Here is a 20,528-nt window from a genome sequence, read left to right as displayed (position 1 = left end):
TTATCATGGCCTCTCATATTGGAAGATAACATTAATGGCTTGTGTGTTGATCGACGGTTGTGCATATCTCTTGGTCAGGAAAGTTGTAGGCACCATAGCCATTGTAAATCATTTGACAGGCCCGAGTGAACGGGGCGACCTATGATTGGTCAGCAATGTATCAGATTCCATACCGGGGGGTGGGGATGAAAAAACTGTTGTAGTGTTACATAATTAGATTATTTCAACTTACTTATCCTGTGGAAATACAGCTATATAGGAGATATTTTGAAATTCATAGGCACTGCATGTTTCAACATTTTAGATTTGACCACAATCTGGCACTTGAAACTATGTTAACAGAGAAAAACTGTGTGGTTTTCGATGAAAGTGTTAAAAGTCTAATATTGCATCATGATTACTGTTTTAAAGTATTTTCGTGTTTGATTTATATTGAATTCATCTCATCTTTTTGAAGAATGCATTTATGTTCAAAAATAAAAATGTTCTGTGGAATTCAAAATTCATGTGCTTTTAAATTATCAGATTCCAAACTGGGGGGTAGGGATGAAAAAGCTGTTGTAGTGTTACATAATCAGATTATTTCAACTTACTTATCCTATGGAAATACAGCTATATAGGAGATTTTTTAAAATTGATAGGCACTGCATGTTTCAACATTTTAGATTTGACCACAATTTGGCACTTGAAACTACGTTAACAGAGAAAAACTGTGTGGTTTTCGATGAAAGTGTTAAAAAGTCTAATATTGCATCATGATTACTGTTTTAAAGTATTTTCGTGTTTGATTTATATTGAATTGTATTTAGAAAACGGAGGAAACCGAATGACCCAGCGAAAAAACTCAAGAGATTGGACAGGCGACTCTACTCCTTGAAATTGAAACATGTCACTTAACACAATGACAGACCCTGTGATTTCATGCGCATGCATTACCTACTAGACCATTCCCCCCAGCCCCACCCCATATCGAATAAAAGTATGACTTATTTCAAATATGATATTTACATATAAAGAAAGTAGAGAGACTTCAATCTTACTAGAAAAATACTAGATTACCTGAAATGAAATGGGGTTTAAAGACAACGTCCTACTGGTCAGTTCCGACTGGTCTAATGCATTGTGCTAAGTGAAAATGTTTGTCTGGGCAGCGACACTATGGCCTACTCTCATACCGAATTCAAACTGCCAAGAGAACTTTTATGTGTACGCCAATGTGTACATTGGATCTCAGGGGAAACCACTCTGCAAAATCAAGATGAGCTTTCTCGGTCAACCCCAAGAGATAACCTGTGGCCTCCATGCTAGTGTGCCAGCACCTAATTTACTCAGTCACCATGGCCGTCTTCTAATTACTGCGACAGTGAAACCATGTGACAAACAAGGATTATTAAGATAGACTTTTACGGCTTGGTAGTTCCTTGGGATTAAAACTTTTGATACATATAGATACATTAGTTTCAATTTCATATCACACAGTTTGTATATATGGTAAGGTAGCTTTAATCGTAAATTACATATCATGTATTTATTTTTTCAGTTTCAATATTGGATGTATATGCAAATCACCCAGAAAAAGATCATGTAATAACAAAAAAAATTATAAAAGAAAAAAAGGAAGAAGAAATGGCTGGAACAAATGATGATAGAGCAGCTTTTTCTTGGTGGGTAACTATTCAATTCTAATAGAAAAGATTGTTATGCTATTTTGAAATCTAAAATTCAGTTTAGTATAGTAAAACTGTACACGTCATGTATGAGCAGAGACAGAATCTTAGTTATATGTAGATATCACTGTCTCATCTGTGGCAAAGCAAACCAACACATGAAAACAAAACAAATGTAATTAAAGTAACATTTTTTTAATTAATCAAAACTGTCTAGTCAATTTAAGCCAACTAATACATTGCCATTTTTTTTTCAGTTACCCACCTCAGTAGATCAAGTTGGAAAGGGCTATTGATATTGTTGAGACGTTTTCTCACAGATCTTGCTTATCAGACAAAGACTATGTAAGTACCATGCATATTTGCTTTTTAAATCAGGAACTGGTTCTATACACTTGGTGGGGGGGTTGGATGGACGTTAAACCCCATTTCTCTCTCTCTCTCCTAAATATTGAGATTTTTGTTTACTTTTAAACTGCATATATTCAAGGTATCAGGAGCTTTTTATGGCTCCCGTACAATTTTATAAACATGAAGGACTGTATCTTTTGAATATTAAGCCATCAAATTATTTTATAATTTTGAAAATGAAATGAAATGGGGTTTAACATCCTACTGTTTTGCTCATAAATTGGGCTAATGAAGACGGGCATACGCCATACAGTGTGCTATGAAGGGAATTTTGCCCGGGCAGCGGCGCTACAGCCTACTCTTATATCGAATTCCAATTGCCAAGGAATCTTTTATGTGCACGCTAATGTGTACACGGGACCTCGGTTTTTCGTCCCATCCAAACGACTAGACAGCTGTCCTTGTCAGGTCCTCCGTCCTGTATCACTGACAAGGGGAAAACACGCAAAATGTAAGTAACATATATATTTGTATTTTTAATCAGGAAGTACTTCTATACACTTGCTTGGTAATCTAGTTATTCTTCTTGGGGCAATGCCTAGGACTCTGCTGTTTCAAGTACTTGGCATGCTTGATTTTTGCCAATCACATCCATTGATTTCCTTCAAGTTGCGATAGGCCCTACATGTATGTGTATTACGCACACATTTGATCAGGAAGTCTGTCATTGAGTCAAATAATTCAATTGTCAAGGCTTCTTCTAAGTGAACGCAGTGGGGATGGTTTCGATTCCGGGAATGGGGGAGGGGGTGGTGGATGGCCGAATGGTAAGCATGTGCGTGCGGTATCATACGGCCTGTCATTGAGTCAACTGGCATGGTTTCGAATCCCCGGTTGTACGTGACAAGGAGTAGGTCGCCTGTCCAATCTTGTGGGTTTTCTACAGGACCTACGGTTTCCTCCCACTGCTAAAGACCCCTATGCGCAACAAATTATTGAAATAAAATTAAACCATATGTTAATCCCGAAATGACCTAGTTTGTGTCAAGTGGACGTTAAACCCCATTTCTCTCTCTCTCTCTCTTTCGATTCCGGGCTTGTACCCAATTATCCCTTGCCATATCCAAGACTACTGACAAGTGGGAACTATGCCGGAAAATCCAGTTGAAATTTCTCGGCCAACACCTTATACTCACTGAACCACTGTGGCTTATGACTTGTGATTGTATATAAATTTTTTGTACATATGTTATTTTTTTATTTCAATCCTGTAATCTTGATGCTTTGCTTCTTTTATTTACAAAATATTCATTTTGTTTGGGTTTTTTTAATGAGGAAAAGGTTTTACATCATTTTATTACTACTGCAAAATAGTGCATTTTTCTTTTGTTAGTTTTCTGTGTATATTAGTTATTTCTATATGTCTCACAAATCACTTGTAGTGTGATTTTGTAGCACTTTTCAGTTTTTGAAATTGTTTCAATTTAGTGCATAATTAATCTTAGTGCTTGGTTTGGATGTTATTAAATTTAGATATTATTTGAATTATATATTTTAGAGTATGGGGTAGGGATACTGTGTACATATCTTTATATTCTCAGTTCTTGTTTTGGGGTAAAGAACAATTTATATAGCTATTTTATATTTTGTGATAGGTAAAGTGTGTGGGGTTAAGAACAATTTAAATAGCTATGTTATATTTTGTGATGGGTAAAGTGGTGTGTTTGTGTGCGTGTGTGTGTGTGTGTGGGGGGGGGGGTCATTATATATAACACAATATAATTAGTATTAGAATTCTCTGTTTTTCTGTTAACATTTCAAATATCTATTTAGTTTTGATGTATTAATTTACTTTTTCCTATGATTTTATGAATAAATAATAATCTTACAAAAACAAAAACAAATTTTATTTCCTTCTTTTATCAAACTTTACAGGTCTAACAGAGTAAAGAGATGGGTCCTGCATAAAAAGGTTGCTATACTGTATAGCACAAAAAAAATATTTTTGGGTGAAAAATAACATTCTTAGCTGTAATTCAACCACAAATTCCAATTAAGATCATTTACATGTCAACACAGGTGCATTTAAATCCCTCAAAACACATTAATAGAAAAGGGTGGGGTGGGGCATTTATTGCCTCTCTAAACAGAATGATGGAGTAAAAAATGTCTAGAAAGGCTGGGATATTGCTTCCTACATGAAGGAAATGCAAGAATTTAATGTTTCAAAGAAGAAAAAAAATGCTTATTCTGGGTAAAATGGTGGCAAAATTGAGCCAACCCCTGTTTTGAACATTTTGTACAAACCCATCTGCTGTACATTATTAACTCAGTGTTACCAATTTTCAATTTTCTGTAGGAAAGCTGGAGCTATTTCTAAACGTGACAAACATGTAGATCCCATCTAAGTTATATTAGCAAAGAAAATATGGGCATTTTTAGACATTTTGACTCATTTTAGTAGTCATGAAAATATTAATTTCTACATCCAAATGGGGGGAATCTTAAGATTTTTTGTGAATATTCCTGATTTTTAGACAAAATTTGGTGAAATTTCAATACTGTTCATTTTATCTGTGCTTTCTGAGACTGAATAAGCCAACATTGGGCATTAGAATATTTTACTTACTGTTAAAAATTCAATAAAAATTGAAAATTGAGAATTTTTGCAGTAAAATCACAATTTTTCTTCAAAACTTTGATTTTTTTTTTTTTGATTAACTTTTTTTAGTTTTTCTGTAGCCAAACTATTTTATTCATATTTTTTGAGAATTTAATCTTCATATTTTCAAAACTAAGGCATATCAGTGACAGCCTTATCACACACAGACAGGACACAGATCACTAAAGATTTCCCCATTGACTCCAATGTTAATTCTCGTATCTTAGACCGACTCTAACTTTTTCCCAAATTTTCGTTGGGTAGAACGCTTTAAACCACAGATGGAGCAACATGTGACAACCACTTGCCCAAAAGCACGTATGAGGTTCTTCATGAAAAACTTGAGATACACAAGCTGGAAGTAGAGACAAGTAAACATGCAATTTCAGGCCCTACATTTCAAAGTAACCAACCTCTCAACTCTTGTATCCTTCTGCATCAAAATTATGAATATTCACCAAAACCTGGCAGAAAATGTATTTTCAAACCCTTTTCCTCAATTCTACACCAAAAAGTCAACAAAAATCGCCATGCAAAAGGGGGAAAAAGGAAAAGGGAGAGGAAGACTAAAAATAGCTTTGGCCCTTGTTTCGTGGGTGACGGCGTAGGAATATTTGGTGATCTGTGTCCTATATAGGGGTGAAACTTCAGGGATCACCAAAAGGCCTTTTTTATTTCCTTCCCATGTGTTCTGGCAACATGCCGGTGGAAGAAAATCAAAATCAAAGAATAACTGTAAAAATGATGGCCCTTTAAGTACACATGCTGCTTTATGTACACTGGTGCATCTCAGGTCCATAGGCCTTTTGTGCTAAAATTTAAAAATCTTTCTTATTAAAGGCAGTATCTGAGTTCTGTGAAAAAATTAGACAAGTAACAAAGAAACTACATACAAAACACTCATAATTTGGAATTTTTTTCAAAAATATAATTTTTTACTGCCATGTGATGAAAAATGTACAAAATTTACATGTAGCATCTCTCAAAATACCAATAATTTTCCACTTTTTTAAATATCCGGACGGACAAGAAATATATTTTTAGAATCTGTGGACAATATGCAAACAGAAAAAATGCAAACCAGTTGCAATGATTGTAATATTAGAGATCTATACTGAAACATGTATGCCTACCCCCTGAACATGCCACTGATTGAATTAATCTAATCTATGGTTGCAGAACTTACATTACCAAAGGAATCTGTCTAACAGCTATGTTTTACCATCCCTGGCTAACATATGCACATATAAACTAAAATAGGTGCAATAAATATGAATTATGGTTAAAAATAGGCCTTGATGAATGAAAAAAATGCCATATTTGGTCTATGATCACCCCTCTCTAACAGAAGGGTCACAGAATACACAAATTTGGGAATATTTCAATGTTTCCAACATCTCAAACCTCAGAGGCATGTTACAAATTTGTATTGCAATCCTTGTGCTGAAGCAAGATGTCTGGAACTTTACATTAATTTCCTGAAAAAATGAAGTCAAAAAAGTAGTCATGACAGACTTGACAACATAAAAAGAGGCCTGAAAAGGAGAAAAATTAACATTTTATTGTTTTATAGGCAACATAAATGCAGCAAACACCACAAATGCTGGATTTTGATAAGAAAATATTGAACATTAAACTGACATTTACACATCTACACCAGTTTTATATCTGGGTCTGGTCTCATTGGCCTGAAATGCCTCAGGGTTCTACGTTTGACTCTGAACAAATAAGGGTTAGAAATCCTTGAAATGCACAAAAAAAATATTTTTGGGTGAAAAATAACATTCTTAGCTGTAATTCAACCACAAATTCCAATTAAGATCATTTACATGTCAACACAGGTGCATTTAAATCCCTCAAAACACATTAATAGAAAAGAGTGGGGTGGGGCATTTATTGCCTCTCTAAACAGAATGATGGAGTAAAAAATGTCTAGAAAGGCTGGGATATTGCTTCCTACATGAAGGAAATGCAAGAATTTAATGTTTCAAAGAAGAAAAAAATGCTTATTCTGGGTAAAATAGTGGCAAAATTGAGCCAACCCCTGTTTTGAACATTTTGTACAAACCCATCTGCTGTACATTATTAACTCAGTGTTACCAATTTTCAATTTTCTGTAGGAAAGCTGGAGCTATTTCTAAACCTGACAAACATGTAGATCCCATCTAAGTTATATTAGCAAAGAAAATATGGGCATTTTTAGACATTTTGACTCATTTTAGTAATCATGAAAATATTAATTTCTACATCCAAATGGGGGGAATCTCAAGATTTTTTGTGAATATTCCTGATTTTTAGACAAAATTTGGTGAAATTTCAATACTGTTCATTTTATCTGTGCTTTCTGAGACTGAATAAGCCAACATTGGGCATTAGAATATTTTACTTACTGTTAAAAATTCAATAAAAATTGAAAATTGAGAAATTTGCAGTAAAATCACAATTTTTCTTCAAAACTTTGATTTTTTTTTTTTTAATTAACTTTTTTTAGTTTTTCTGTAGCCAAACTATGTTATTCATATTTTCTGAGAACTTAATCTTCATATTTTCAAAACTAAGGCATATCAGTGACAGCCTTATCACACACAGACAGGACACAGATCACTAAAGATTTCCCCATTGACTCCAATGTTAATTCTCGTATCTTAGACCGGCTCTAACTTTTTCCCAAATTTTCGTTGGGTAGAACGCTTTCTACCACAGATGGAGCAACATGTGGCAACCACTTGCCCAAAAGCACGTATGAGGTTCTTCATGAAAAACTTGAGATACACAAGCTGGAAGTAGAGACAAGTAAACATGCAATTTCAGGCCCTACATTTCAACGTAACCAACCTCTCAACTCTTGTATCCTTCCGCATCAAAATTATGAATATTCACCAAAACCTGGCAGAAAATGTATTTTCAAACCCTTTTCCTCAATTCTACACCAAAAAGTCAACAAAAATCGCCATGCAAAAGGGGGAAAAAGGAAAAGGGAGAGGAAGACTAAAAATAGCTTTGGCCCTTGTTTCGTGGGTGACGGCGTAGGAATATTTGGTGATCTGTCTCCTATATAGGGGTGAAACTTCAGGGATCACCAAAAGGCCTTTTTTATTTCCTTCCCATGTGTTCTGGCAACATGCCGGTGAAAGAAAATCAAAATCAAAGAATAACTGTAAAAATGATGGCCCTTTAAGTACACATGCTGCTTTATGTACACTGGTGCATCTCAGGTCCATAGGCCTTTTGTGCTAAAATTTAAAAATCTTTCTTATTAAAGGCAGTATCTGAGTTCTGTGAAAAAATTAGACAAGTAACAAAGAAACTACATACAAAACACTCATAATTTGGAATTTTTTTCAAAAATATAATTTTTTACTGCCATGTGATGAAAAATGTACAAAATTTACATGTAGCATCTCTCAAAATACCAATAATTTTCCACTTTTTTAAATATCCGGACGGACAAGAAATATATTTTTAGAATCTGTGGACAATATGCAAACAGAAAAAATGCAAACCAGTTGCAATGATTGTAATATTAGAGATCTATACTGAAACATGTATGCCTACCCCCTGAACATGCCACTGATTGAATTAATCTAATCTATGGTTGCAGAACTTACATTACCAAAGGAATCTGTCTAACAGCTATGTTTTACCATCCCTGGCTAACATATGCACATATAAACTAAAATAGGTGCAATAAATATGAATTATGGTTAAAAAACGGCCTTGATGAATGAAAAAAATGCCATATTTGGTCTATGATCACCCCTCTCTAACAGAAGGGTCACAGAATACACAATTTTCACAAATTTGGGAATATTTCAATGTTTCCAACATCTCAAACCTCAGAGGCATGTTACAAATTTGTATTGCAATCCTTGTGCTGAAGCAAGATGTCTGGAACTTTACATTAATTTCCTGAAAAAATGAAGTCAAAAAAGTAGTCATGACAGACTTGACAACATAAAAAGAGGCCTGAAAAGGAGAAAAATTAACATTTTATTGTTTTATAGGCAACATAAATGCAGCAAACACCACAAATGCTGGATTTTGATAAGAAAATATTGAACATTAAACTGACATTTACACATCTACACCAGTTTTATATCTGGGTCTGGTCTCATTGGCCTGAAATGCCTCAGGGTTCTACGTTTGACTCTGAACAAATAAGGGTTAGAAATCCTTGAAATGCACAAAAAAAATATTTTTGGGTGAAAAATAACATTCTTAGCTGTAATTCAACCACAAATTCCAATTAAGATCATTTACATGTCAACACAGGTGCATTTAAATCCCTCAAAACACATTAATAGAAAAGGGTGGGGTGGGGCATTTATTGCCTCTCTAAACAGAATGATGGAATAAAAAATGTCTAGAAAGGCTGGGATATTGCTTCCTACATGAAGGAAATGCAAGAATTTAATGTTTCAAAGAAGAAAAAAAATGCTTATTCTGGGTAAAATAGTGGCAAAATTGAGCCAACCCCTGTTTTGAACATTTTGTACAAACCCATCTGCTGTACATTATTAACTCAGTGTTACCAATTTTCAATTTTCTGTAGGAAAGCTGGAGCAGTATAGCTTTTAGCTATTAAACAGAACAGATCACAGAACGGCTTGAACTGGGACAGTTCGCCTCTTTATAAATAGTATAAAAGAGTTTTCCCAGTCCATTAAAACTTACCTGTATATATGTTATGATACATAATAAAACTTTATAGTTTTATACAGTTTTGTTCCGTTTGTTCGAAGAAAGAGAGCCAAACAGAGCAAAACTACTTTTTAGCTAGTTCGCCTTCTCCTCTGAAGAGTCTCTACTTTAAACGGCTTGTGATCGGCCAATAGATCACTGGTGGCAGAGAAATTACCGGGGTGTGGGTCCTGAGCAACAATTGCAGCAGAATTCCCCACACTACCAAACCGCTACACAATTTCGTGGCGAAAGACAGAAGAAGAAGTAAAAAAGCGCGCCACACTACATTACAACTTTTATAAAACTAACATAAAATATTTAAATTAAATTCTCGGAATCCGCAAAAATAGTGACACATGAGTGAAATGGGGTATTTCGGGTTATAACACATGCGTCAACTGAATAAGATAATATCTCAACCAACCATGCAGGCCAAAGCACAGGCACTTGAAGGGATTAAAATAAAACTTCTTACTACTCTTTGACTATATATAACAGTAATAACAAGGTTTATCAGCTGACATTTTGTTTTGACTTGTTGACGACCTTTCGTCTGCTATCATCTCACAATACTCACTAGTTCTAACACTTTCCGTCGTTTTTATTGCCAACGAAACTTTATTTGATCAGTATACACTTCCAATGTAATTAAATTGGTCATTTTACAGCGTTATTAATTACAAATCAAACTTGATTTAAACGGATTGAAACTCGATGACCTCCAATATTTAACAAGAATGAATTAGTATTTAGTCTGTCCTGTTTAAATGTTGTACACATGAATTGAATGACAACAATTGGTGCCACTTTATACTCACCCATAACCAAACTGCTCCCTCACCGGCCACCCCAATTACAAAAACAACGCAAAGAAAAGAAAAATAAATATAATCAAAACAAAAATACTTTGATAATTCGCCTCACACCGTTTTACAAACGTTTATAACAATAAAAGTGCTTACTAATCTTGCGGCAATATGAACATAAAATATATATTGTTGATATTACATGACAATAAAAGCTCTAATGGTACAACCCTATAAGTACAATAATAATCTTTTACAGGTATTTATGTATCTGAAGCAGTGTTATTAGGACTTACTGTTGACCAAAATTTAGAATGGAATCTACAAATTAACAAAATTCCCAAAATCATATCCTCCAAAAGCTACCCCCTGACAAAGTTAAAACCTTATTTTACCACACCATCTTAGAATTTTATTTTTCAACGGTTATATTTTACCATACTTAGATTACTGTTCCAGAGTTTGGAGTAATGTCAATACAGGTAAACTAGAGGTCCTGTATAATGCTCACCTTCAAAATTCTAAGAGACACATTACCATCATATTTATATAACACATTTTATGAAAATTCTAAATTGACCGAAACTACCATGACATTGAGATCAGAAAGTCAACTTAAATTAGCAATTCCAAAAAGTAAGATAAAGGCAATGACAAAAACATTTCAATATACCGCCTCTGTATTCTGGAATTCACTACATCAAACTGTGAAACATGCGTCTTCAAGTTTTATCTTCAAAAAGGAGTTAGTAAAACATGTTACATCTTTGAACCCTTATTATATATATATATATATAATTACTTCTTTCCTTGTTTGTAAGCTTATATAATATGATATATATACAATTTGTAAATATTGTTACTGTGTAGTTGCTAGTTTTATAGAGTAGGAGGGACATGTTGGAAATTACAACTCATGTACTAAAGATGTTGAGGGATCACGTGGCTAAGTGGGTAATATGCTGGCTCGCTAGCCTGGAGGTCGGGTGTTCGATCCCTGCATTGGCCGAGAAAGTTTATCCAGACTTTCCGGCGTGGTTTCCCCTTGTCAGTGATGCAGGACGGAGGGCCTGACAAGGACAGCTGTCTAGTCATTCGGATGGGACGAAAAACTGAGGTCCCGTGTACACATTGGCGTGCACGTAAAAGATCCCTTGGCAGTTGGAATTCGACATAAGAGTAGGCCGTAGCGCCGCTGCCCGGGCAAAATTTCCCCCATAGCACACTGTATGGCGTATGTCCGTCTTCATTAGCCCAGGTTAGGAGCAGAACAGTAGGACGTTAAACCCCATTTCATTTACTAAATATGTTCCCTCAGAAAATAAAATCATTATTATTATTTAGTAACTGGATAGAGCAATCAAATATAACACATACTTATAGAAAACAGCTACTACTATATTTAGTAACTGAATACAGCAATCAAATATAACACTTACTTATGGAAAAACAGCTACTTTGGTTGAAGCTAGGATACTGTCACATCACCATATTGATAACGATAATAATCTTTAATGCTTCTTATATTACTAGCTGTTGTTCGATACAGTATGTGTAATAGTTTAATATAATACATATATTAAACTAGATCTAAAGAAGATTTCTTTATAATAATGATATCATTACCTTGAATAACTGTACTTTGAATTACTTGTATCGGCGTCTACAGATGATATTTTACAGCAGAAGATGAACAAATTAATTTTACTCTGTGATAGTAGTCTGCTTTCTACAAGACTCGATTACACAGTCTCTAGGCGTGCAATGTTTAAATTCATGTATGGATATGCAAATAAATGACTTAATAACAAGAGCTATTAAACTGGTTTTCCCCTTACCATAAATAGATATTTAGTCATATGTCACATGTTTTAAGTGATGTAAGCGGAGTTTGATATAGCTTATCCAAAAGGTAACTAGTCTGTGAAATTTACCTGTTCAAATTGGTTAGTTTAATAACTATACTAGTAATATAGCCTAAACAATTACAGACCTATATATGTTCATATAACAATATATACCAGTATTACATACCTATATGTTCATATAACAATATAAACAATAAACACTACCTTGTAACAGTAATAGTAAAATAGTTACTCGTTTCCAAGAATTACACAAGTATAGTTTCTGAGAACCCAGTATTCCCCGATATCTGCTGTTTAAAGTTATAACAGTTATATCATACATATGACCTATATCACTTCGTTCACAGTCATTATTTACATTATAAAAGAGATATTTTCAGTATACGCAGCTATTGTCAAGTTGCTGTGCAATACACATGCGTATGTACAAATAAAATGAAATGGGGCTCAACGTCCTACAGTTCTGCTCCGTTTGTGCTAACGGGCAAACGCCATGCAGCTTGCTATGAGGGACATTTTGCCAAGACAGCGGCTGTATGGCCTACTCTTATCTCGAATTCAAACTGTCAATGTTTCTTTTACGTGCATGCCTATGTGTACAAGGGATCTCGGTCTTTCGTCCCATCCAAACGACTATACGTTGTTGCGTGCAAGGTCATCCGCCCTACAAGACAGACAAAGCAGAATCACGCCGGAAAATCTCGATGAACTTTCTCGGCCAAAGCAGGGATCGAACACGGGACCTCTAGGTTAGCGAGGCAACGTCCTAAGCACTGAGCCACCATGGCTCTGAATCAGCCTTACGGGTTGGCGTATAGTATTGACAAGTCCCTAAATTACTTAAGAATGAATGAAGTTTAACGTTCCACTTGTCTGCACTGACTTATAATCATCAATAAAATATTGATCTAGTTGTAGATTTACTCTTTGGCCTGTACCTTAATTACAGCCTCTCTTGCTACAGTAAGTGTCAATTGTTATCTTAAAGATACATTATGGGAGATGAGATAAAGAGATGGCAGTTCTCGCTATAATAGTTAAAAACTAGATAGTGTAAAGGTAATTTGCTGAAAATTTCAGTCAAATTGATCCACTATGAGCCGAGAAAGAAGCAGGTGAAATTTTTGCATAGTCTCGGTCATCATTACTAAAATCATTAATAAAAACAGCATTATCCACTTTTTCTGATATAATTATCAACGGCCGTTAGCGGTATATAGGAATCTAATCCAGCCAACATCGAAGGCTAGCCTTGACATCGAGAGTTTATTATTGTCTGGATAAGTTAATTAATGTCTAATTGATAATTTAGATAACATTTCAGGCCTAAAGAAAGACTTGTAATAAACAGATTTTGCTCTTGCATAATGCATGTTTAATTACAGCCTCTAATTACTTTCCATGGACACAAATTAGAAGAGGGTAATTTTTGATGATATCTTTTATTCATTGACATTCTTAACAAACATTCCTGGTCATTTTGACATTCTCAATGAACCATGTTGGTCATTCTGACGTTCTCAACAAACTACCCTGGTCATTTTGGGACTAACATACGGTAATTTTAATTTTCTATGTTTACATTAGTCCAGTTGGTACAGAAAAGTTGAACGATAAACCCCATTTTATTTTGGTTTTAGTTTGTCAAGAATATCGCTATATCTATGAAATTCTGTATCGCTTAATTCACATTAATAAAAAAAAAAAAAGGTTGGAAAAAACTACCATGAAATTAGTCAGGTAGGTATAATGAAATAAAAATAGAAACTTTATCGCGATCAACATGAACAGATTATCCCGGTGTCGTTTAGCCAGTTTTGAACACTCGTTTATTAAAAGTATAATTTGATTATTTATCTGAGTTATCGTCGTTAGTGTTGGAATAAGCTACAACCCCCAGAATACAGCACTACAGCAATAGTCATGAATTACGAGGTAAACTATATGCTAGATAATTCTAGATAGTGTATTGTTTGAATATATAATTCATGTAATAGAGTGATGTTTAGATGTCCGTCTACACGACTGTATATACATGTGTGTTTTATAATACAAGTATCGTATGATACAAGTCAGGTCACCACGCCCCGTGGATCACGATTGGACAAATAATCAAATAATGGCAGACGTTCGGTGTAACCAAGAATACAAATAATGATTACCCTTAGATTTATGTATTTGATTTCATATATTCTATATAAAAGATTCACCCAGCTATAGCCTATATGGTATATTAGAATAAAAACCTATCATTGCAGATAAGATTATAGTACAATATGCCTGTCGTATCACAATGGATATATCGTATTTCAATAGATTTTATAATTACTGTATTCAACAATATTTGGCTTGGTGATTCTTTTTTTCTTTTAAAATATAAAACATTGTTATCGCCTACTCCACATAGATTTTGTTTTGCTTCTATTATTTTGTCCCCTATATCAGATATTTTGATGTCTAGATGTCTTATGAAGAAACTAAGTTACAATTGTCCCAGATATTGCTATGTTATTATCCGAGTTAGTTGTTAGATATACCCTTGTAATAATAGTGTATTAACACATCGATGACGTGAAGTATGTATTATTAGAAGTCAATATATATCATATCTACATTACAACTTTTACAAAACTAACATAAAATATTTAAATTAAATAAACTTTAAATTACATGTCACTTACTTTATTGACACAGGCTTCAATATGATAATAATCCTCTCTATAGAGTGTGACAGTATTGGTACTTTAATCAGGTTCTTGGATGACAACACTGGTATATACATCTAATAATAGTTTTATTCTGCTTCTTACAATATTAGGTACAAACATCGTGATGTAAACGACCGTAGAACTAACTATATGGAAGGAGTCATGACTTAATTAGCTTGGCTTAGCATGAGTGTGCTAACTCCAGAAGCTGTCGTCTCGTACCGTCTCGTGCCAAGGCGCCCATGGCCTTAGCTCAGTCCTGGCCGGACCTAACTCCTAGCCCTGCCTGGACCTCTCTCGTATCCATTAGGTACCTTGATCTAGGCACCCGCCTAGCATGGCCTCCTGGACCCGCCTGAAGATTCGTTTCTGTTCTGAGTTTATAAACGTATTCGAGACAAAGGAGCTCATTAGACACCTGTCTAATGTATCAAGCATCATATGAAGGTTTAACATTCAATATAGTTTATCAGACAAAGAAAGTTAGATAAGACATGCCAACAACAAGTTATAGTTACGCAATGACATAAGGAATACTACCAAGATCTCCAGCCGGGTATTGATAGCGACAGGTTTATGTTACAATCACTAACACGTATTTTAATATGGCAGGACGCCTCTATGACATAAGTCATTATGTTATATACCTCTCTTTGTTTGAATAAAGTTATGAATTATATGAAATAACTTTTAAAGACTATTACAAAATTAGATACCTATGGAGTCGATAATTACTACTCTTATTAAGATATAAACAACAATAATAATAATGAAAAAATATATAAAAACAAACAACACTCGTAAAATGTCGTATACAAAAATGTCTATAAACAAAAAGAAAAGGTAAATGAAACACACACGAATTTAAAAGTTATATATACATGTAAAATGTCATAATATCCAAAAATGTCTTTAAACAAAATGAAAAGGTCAATGAAAAACACACGAACTTAAAAGTTATATACACACAATCGGTCACACACGCGAGTCAATGAAAAAAAAAAACAAACGAGATCCTGGAATCACAAACACAGACTACTCTTATTATTCACATAAATGGTGGAATCGCGAACACAAACTACTGTAATTATCTTCTTAGACCGATTATTTGGTGGAATCGCGAACACAAACTACTGTAATTATCTTCTTAGACCGATTATTTGGTGGAATCGCGAACACAAACTACTGTAATTATCTTCTTAGACCGCTACTGCACTGTCGTAGCCAACTGTAGGGGTGGGGTACATATGATGCCCTTCCTCGTTCCAGTAATGTTGAGGGGTCAGAATATTCCCTGCTCCGTTTAGTTCAGCTCTTCTTATTGACCGGTAGTCTTTTCATTTTCCATACCGTCTGGCAAAACGGCGTGTTATGACATGTGCATATGAAGAGTATTAACTGCCACCCGTGCCGAAGTTTTATCATCTGCTTATCATATATATCATGGAGTGAACTTAATTAATAGTTAATCAAATTAGCAAGTGGAACAGATTTGACTTTAGATATCGATCTAACGATATTTACAGTATTATTTACATGGATACAATTGAAATTAGGGAGTCATATTGTTTTATCTCAAGAATAATGAATGATCTGAACACATTTAACCAATCTTAAATAAGATATTTTTGAAAGAACTAACGGTTTATCTCTATAATTTTTAAACACAACACAAAATAAGACGATACGTTCGCTCTTAAATCCGAGCACAACCCTCCTGGGGTTAAACCACTTAACATAAACTTCTCCCGTTACATATCGGGGCATTTCCCAATAAAACTCTGGGGTATTACAAATAAAACTCTCTACCGTAAATATCGGGTCTCCCGTAAACCTCGGGGCATAAATATATATAGACAAAATAACAACAAAAAAAATTATAAGAGATAAAACCGTTAATACCGTGTGATTAAAGAGCTATATCTCTCAATTAGGATACGCTTAACTCTATTCCAGATAATTAAACAATCATAAACATTTCACTTCGCAGTTATTAGCCTGATAATACTTAGCTACTACTAAATTTAAAAGCCAAAATATGTGTTCAAAACAACCAATGATAATTCATAATCTTTTAAAAACAACATGACGCATTTTAAAACAAATAATATATATACAATTTTGTTTTAGCCATTTTCCTGTTCCACTACTAGCTTGAAAGGCAATATATTAAATTTAGTAACTACACCATGATATTTAATGACGCGTGATGATAAACTGCTGATTTCCCAGTTAAATTATAATACATTATAGCACAATGTCATTATTAACCGGCCATGGTAGGATTAGAAAAAGACTTACCCGTGTAGACTAATATCTGTGGCCTGTGATCTTCTAGTGGTATACGACTTTGCACGTTGCTCTGGTCTACGGCGCCAATTAATATGTGACAGTATTGGTACTTTAATCAGGTTCTTGGATGACAACACTGGTATATACATCTAATAATAGTTTTATTCTGCTTCTTACAATATTAGGTACAAACATCGTGATGTAAACGACCGTAGAACTAACTATATGGAAGGAGTCATGACTTAATTAGCTTGGCTTAGCATGAGTGTGCTAACTCCAGAAGCTGTCGTCTCGTACCGTCTCGTGCCAAGGCGCCCATGGCCTTAGCTCAGTCCTGGCCGGACCTAACTCCTAGCCCTGCCTGGACCTCTCTCGTATCCATTAGGTACCTTGATCTAGGCACCCGCCTAGCATGGCCTCCTGGACCCGCCTGAAGATTCGTTTCTGTTCTGAGTTTATAAACGTATTCGAGACAAAGGAGCTCATTAGACACCTGTCTAATGTATCAAGCATCATATGAAGGTTTAACATTCAATATAGTTTATCAGACAAAGAAAGTTAGATAAGACATGCCAACAACAAGTTATAGTTACGCAATGACATAAGGAATACTACCAAGATCTCCAGCCGGGTATTGATAGCGACAGGTTTATGTTACAATCACTAACACGTATTTTAATATGGCAGGACGCCTCTATGACATAAGTCATTATGTTATAAGAGTCTTTTATTTCAACAATTTAATGGCGACGTTACAGTTTAATTTACTTCCTAGTTGTATCAGGGGTTGGTATAATAAAATGAGTGGTTGCTATATATTAGTATTTATCTGAAAAAGGGGTGGAGCTTATCATTGACCTACAGAATTTGAATAATATATCAATAGGGAGATGCTAATTGTAGGCCGGTTGTAGTAGGTGGAAATTAAGAAGAATACCACTCCTTGAACCCGACCCTTGACCCTGGCTGACAGCTGTCAATCTGTTATCATGACTACGTAAACCGAATATGGGAGGGGCGATATCTCCTCTACCTTTGAGTGATTCTCTATAGGTCTACTCGATTGAACGTTCCAGAATTGAATTCTCGCAATCCCCAAAATAAGTGACACTCGAGTGAAAAGGGGTATTTCGGGTTATAACGCATTCGTCAGCCGAATAAGAAAATATCTCAACCAACCATGCAGGCCAAACATATTTGTTGTGTTTAAACACGTCACTATTCTATTCACATCACCTCCGTGGTGAGGACTGACCGAACTGTGACAGGACCATGGGCGTCACACATGAGGGGGTCGGGTCTGAATATAATTGGACCCCCCCCCCACAAAAAAAATAACAAAAATTACATAGTAGGCCCTAACTCCTATGTAATTACAACAATTATTAGGATTTGTTAAGATTATATCTGTATAAAACCTGTTCATATCCCAATATGTTGGTGTGATGTTTTAGTTTAACCCCGTAAAATATGCCAAAACAGTGTTTACAGGTGACCCTCCCACATCTCCCTATCGCACTACATCTTTCATTTCTGTCCGTTCTGGACTGCGAATCGAGCACCCCCTAAGTAGCCTACAAGGTAGTACATTACTAATATATATTTTATAGTATCATAGACTAGATTATATTAGACATTGTTGATACAACATTATTTAACAAATCATAGAGATGAATACAATACATGTACGTTAAGGTATACCAACTTTGTTTGATTCTAATATATTATATACAATGTTATAAAACCCCAGTTATTACCTTGTCTTGATCTGTTAAACAATTGTTCAGCTATTCCTCGTTCTACTAACCCTGTCCATCCCCTAAACAAACAACACGTCAGGTCTATTTTTAACTGGAAAATCCAGGCTTATATATATAGACACGTGCCGGCAAACCCGATTTCTATATTTAAAGATGCATTATGTTGGAGTTAAATCTGTTTATTACAGGTCTTTATATTAGCTTCAAAAGTTATAAAAATTATTATTTAGACATGTATTCACATGGCAAGCCTGTGATCAACCCATTCTCTAGAACATCGGATGGCGGAGATTTAAACGGATGGAAACTCGATCTCCATTTTATTCTGTCTTTGTATCTTTAAATAATAAATACTAATGGGAGAAATTGGTCAGGAAGACAAGATTTCTTTGAATTCCTAGTGCCGAGGAATATACAAACATTTATATATGACCTCAAATATTGAACAAGAATGATTTAGTCTGTCCAGTTTAAATGTTGTACACATGAATCGAATGACAACAATTGGTGCCAACGTCATACTCACCCATAACCAAACTGCTCCCTCACCCACCTCAATTACAAAACAACGAAAAGAAAATCAAAAACAAAAATACTCTGATAATTCGCCCGGCCGCCCTGTTTTACAAAAGCTTATAACAATAAAAGCGCTTACTAATCGTGGAGTAATATCAACATGAAATATATGTTTATTTCATAACATTAATTGAAAGAAGATATATTTATTGATGTCGTATGACAATAAAAGCTCCAATTGTTCAACCATATCAATACAATAATATTATTTTTAGAGGTATTAAGTAACTGGATATAGAGCAATCAAATATAACACATACTTATTGAAAAACAGCTACTACTATATTTAATGACTGAATACAGCAATATAACACTCATACCCTACTGTTCTGCCCCGACTGGGCTAATGAAGACGGGCATACGCCATACAGAGTGCTATGGTCTACTCTTATACCGAATTCCAACTGCCAAGGGATCTTTTACGTGCATGCCAATGTATACAAGGGACCTCGTGTTTTCGTCCCATCCGAACAACTTGACAGCTCTCCTTGTCAGGCTCCCCGTTCTGTACCACTGACAAGGGGAAACCACGTCGGAAAACATACTTATGGAAAAACAGCTACTAATTTATTTGGTTGAAGCTGGGATACTGTCACATCACCATATTGATAACGATAATAATCTTTAATGCTTCTTATATTAATTACTAGCTGTTGTTCCATACAGGATGTGTAATAGTTTAATATAATACATATATTAAACTAGATTTAAAGAAGATTTCTTTATTCCTATCGTGTTTAAATAATAATGACATCATTACCTGGAATAACTGTACTTTGAATTACTTGTATCGGCGTCTACAGATGATATTTTACATCAGAGGATGAACGAATTAATATTTATACTGTCAGGTTTTAGACGGTGGGTGGAGATATAGTAGTCTGCATTCTACAAGACTCGATTACATAGTCTCTAAGCGCGCAATGCCTAAATCCATGAATGAATATGCAAATAAATTACTTGATAACAAGAGCTATTAAACTGGTTTTCCCCTTACGATAAATAGATATTGAGTCACATGTCACGTGTCTAAGTGATTTAAATGTAACCAGGTGTAAAATTTACCTGTTTATTTTAATAAATAGACTATATATATATATATTCAATTAACTAGTTTAATACCGAGTCTAATGACAGGAACTCATCTTTTTATTT

The 20,528-nt window shown here is 34.7% G+C and overlaps 1 protein-coding gene and 1 long non-coding RNA gene across 2 annotated transcripts in view; both read right to left on the bottom strand.

The window, feature by feature from the left end:
• LOC130010759 (uncharacterized) overlaps window positions 1–11,995 on the bottom strand; it is a 63,452-nt gene extending 51,457 nt beyond the window's left edge. Inside the window, exon 1 of the mRNA XM_056098767.1 lies at window positions 11,796–11,995. The gene's annotated coding sequence lies outside the window, so the exon portion shown is untranslated. The remainder of the gene's footprint in view (window positions 1–11,795) is intronic.
• A 5,761-nt stretch (window positions 11,996–17,756) lies between these two features.
• Window positions 17,757–20,528, bottom strand: part of LOC130010864 (uncharacterized) — a 65,981-nt gene continuing 63,209 nt past the window's right edge. The window contains exons 3-4 of the long non-coding RNA XR_008786163.1: window positions 18,795–18,998; window positions 17,757–17,866 (exon numbers count right to left, since the gene is read on the bottom strand). This is a non-coding gene — a long non-coding RNA (uncharacterized LOC130010864). The remainder of the gene's footprint in view (window positions 17,867–18,794; window positions 18,999–20,528) is intronic.

Source organism: Patella vulgata, chromosome 2 (assembly GCF_932274485.2).
Source record: "Patella vulgata chromosome 2, xgPatVulg1.2, whole genome shotgun sequence".
Lineage (NCBI taxonomy): Eukaryota > Metazoa > Mollusca > Gastropoda > Patellidae > Patella > Patella vulgata.
This window is presented reverse-complemented; position numbering and strand designations above follow the sequence as displayed.